This window comes from Dipteris shenzhenensis, chromosome 31 (assembly GCF_047967505.1).
Source record: "Dipteris shenzhenensis isolate YYH24624 ecotype China chromosome 31, Dip_SZ_1.0, whole genome shotgun sequence".
NCBI lineage: Eukaryota > Viridiplantae > Streptophyta > Polypodiopsida > Gleicheniales > Dipteridaceae > Dipteris > Dipteris shenzhenensis.
Window position 1 is genome coordinate 12,303,422 of NC_141626.1, and position 3,871 is coordinate 12,307,292.

A 3,871-nucleotide genomic window follows, 5' to 3' on the forward strand; every position below is an offset into this window, starting at 1 on the left:
TGTGGCAAAATTTCAAAGATTTGTGCATGATTTCCCATTTTACAATGTTCAAATACGTTAGTTTCTCATTACAAACATTTCTAGGACATCCAAAGAAAAGTCTTGGGAAATTCAATTCTTCACTATGCTTGTCTTGTTCCGCACTTAAGACATTGTGAATCAATCATGTGTCAGTTTCAATATCTTCATTTTCATCATTCACTTGAATGTTAATTGTATTGTCTTCTGATTCTGTATTGATATGAACTTGCTACATTTCCAATACTTGTTTATACAACTCATGGTTGATAGCGATGTTGTTTTCTATATATAAAGGTTTGTTGAATAGAGCTTTGAGAGCTCTCATTAGAATCGTTGGTCATACACTGCCTATTGCATAAGTGGATTTATATTCTAGTTTTTTTTATTCCTATTGTTAATGAAGCTTCAGCATCCAAAAATATTGGAAGAACATGCTGGATTTTGTTTGTATCTACTACTACATTCACAATGCTTCCCAATACTCCTAGTTGTCCATTAAATCCCAACTCCCTAATTTGTGTGAATGTGATCCTGGGAGCGACTAGACGCTCCTCAATTTCATTTGGTTGACTCACAAGTTCCAATGGTTCGTTCAAAGCAATATGTATTAGTACAAAGTACTTGGGAATTGAATTAAGCCTTATTGATGTATTGCAATCACAGCATAGTTTGTATTTCTTCTCCTTGTATGATAAATTAGCATTTCCTCTTTTTGAACAAATCCAATCGAATTTATGTTTTGAAAGATAGATCTTATTTTTTCCAAAAACTTATCTTTTGCAAGAGTAGCAATCTATTGTTGGTGTGTCCTTTATTTGTTTCCAATATTTTTTAACATGTTTTGAACAATGATTGAACAAGGACATGTAAATTTCTTCATTGATATTTTCATCAATAGTTATTGAATCTCCATGTTTTCTTTTTGTTGGCAAGGTAGAAGTGGATTGAACAATAGTTTTGTTTTTCTCTTTGTTTGTTTGAGCATAGTCATGTTCTTTTGTTTTGAAGAATGTTTTTTTTATTTGTGAAACTTTCCTTTTATGGAGGTGTACGAATATTAATTGTGGGGTAAAGAGTTTTCATTTTTCCTAAAGAGGCCAGTAGGGCAAAGGCTCCTCTAGAGCTCATTTACATGGACCTGATTGACTTGTTTTTTCCTACTAAGATAATAGTGCTCAAACTCACCTCCATTTCATCACTCCAAATTTTCCTTCTATCAAAATTAGTACTTGTTGTGCATGGAAAAATGTTCATGTGTGGATGTTGTATTTTTATTTGAAGTAATCGTTTGTTGGCCACTAAACCAAGATTGTCAAAGCAAAAATAACCTATATCATGAGTGTCATGAAACAATTCTATTTCAAAGGCAAACACCTCTATCAAGGTAGACATTAAGAAGCTATCATACGAAGAGAAGAGAAAGTCCTCTCTTTGCAAGTGAATATGATATTCTTCCACACTTGTTAATGCTTGATAAATTTTTTGTAGATTGAGTGAGTGAAAGAATGAATTGTTCCATTTATAGAATTGCTCATTTTTGGTTTCCAAGATTCTGTCAAGTTTACAAATCACATGTAGTTTGAGAGCTTGTATGGAAATGTGAAAGTTCACTAAGTAGGAAATACAAAGTAAGATGCATTTATGTTAGGATACTGAGAAGCAAAGTTTACATCGATATGGATGTTACACAAAGAGTTGTTGTAATACATTTTAGTTGTTCTATTTGAAAATAAACAATTTTATAAGAACAACTAGTGCATCTATAAAAGTAACTAAAAAAAGGAAAGCAAAATGACAAGGTTAAGTAAAAATATAATGATGTAAGGCAAAATCTATTTGCTAGATGGACATTAAGTTAGATGGATAAATCGATGAAGAAGTTAAGGTTAAAATTTCTTTCAAAGTAAATGTTCAGGATTAAGAAGTACTATGAAGAAGAAGAATAAATTGCAAAGGTTGAGAATTTGAAATTTGACATTTACTTCATTTGCAAGAATGATACAGCAACAAAACAGCTGAAATAACAACCTCAATGAGTCCTTGCAACTGATGTTTGCTTGCAATAAACCACAAAATTACAAAGCTTCTCAATTCACTGCTTGTTGAACTTCTTTAACCTTTGGTGGAATATATGCAGTCACCATACTAAACATGTTAATCAAGAAGCATCCTTCAACTTTCTTGTTGAAAAGATAGCATTTCAGCAAGTGAGAATTTTCTTGAAGGAGATCAACAAATGGACAAGACGATTGCAACACTTTGTCCACTATGTTATCTTTAAGTATAACCTCCACTACAGCTCCTTCAGTGCTTCTTACAGCAGCCTTGACTTTCGGAATTTTTAGAAGTGAGGTAATCTTGTTGCATGAAAGACAAATCACTTTCTCTCATTCCCTTGAAATTTTGTTCTCCTTGCAAAGAGAACAAGCATACTCATACAAAGCTGCATTAACACCCGTCACAGACAATGTGCCAAGGACCTGTATAAAAATCTAATGAGTTAATAATATAATTGTTAGTATTAAACAAACAAACAAATATCTAAGTTTGTTCAATTATTTTAGCTAACAACCTGGTTTCCATAACCAATATGTTGTATGTGTGTGGTAAAAACTCTTTGAAGAAAAATAGTCAAATTTGGATCTTTTATTAGAGCAATGATCATGATGTCGAGCATGTTTAAGGAGATGGGTTGCATGTTCTTCTTGCAACCAACATTGTGAAGAACAAATTGTGCCTCCCAAAGACCTTAAATCTTTCAGCAACTTTCATGTAGTCAGCACGCCTATTGCTCCAAAAGGTGAGCTTTAAGTATGATGAAACATACAAATACAATCAATGCTTACTTGGTTACTAGCTCATATGAGTGATATGTTTCAAAAGTGATAGAAAGGAAAGAAGCTTATTGTGATAAGATCATCTGGATACTCCCCATCCCCCACAATAAGCTCTTCACATTGCTTGTACGATGCACCAAGCTTTCTGATAGTGATTGCTAGTGTTGCTAAGGGCAACTGGTTGCCTTCTCCTTTGTTAATCTGGTTTTTGCATTTTTCTTTGTATTCAGCAATTGTTTGCTCAGGATAGATCTCAAAGACCACACTAAAAGGAGGTATACACTCAATACGGGTGGAAGAATCAAAGGCTATGTTATAATCAGTAGTGCCACCATTATTCCTAGGATTTTTTGTGCAAACTGAGAAGTTGGTCACACGAATACAATCTCCAACATTGAGAAACCTAATGAAATCAGTATGATAGAGTTCCTCTATGTGTAGAGTTATACAACTTATGCCCTTCCTATCAGCAAGGTCAACTTTCAAGCACTTTTGATAGTTGACATTAGAGAGCATGAAAGTTCCATACTTATTAAGAACTTTGCCATCAAATATGGCATTCTTAACAATGAGGTCAATGTCGGGAACTAAGATTGCATTAACAATGGGTCCATTGTTCTCCTCTTCCACCCAATTTTCTACCTCATATAAGGTTGGGAAGAGGACAACATCAACAGATGGAATGGATGTGGAATTCTCTTCTTTTACTGCTACAAACCTTGTCTTTTTTTCTAGAGAATCGGGCGACTCAAATAAGGCTCTTTTCATAGGATTTTTGGTTTGGACAACAGGAGGAGGGGAAGATGCTAGAAGAGATGCAACACCATTAATCAAAGAGGGACTAGCAAAATGGGTTTTTGAAGGAGAGGCCTCTTCATTTACAAGATTCTTCCTTTTTGTATCTGACACAATAGACACCTCTATTCAAAAACAAATTCAACAATAATCAAAAACCATTGGTACATTTCTTATGTTTTCTATTCTATATTTCCATTGATGCCATTCAATGCTAC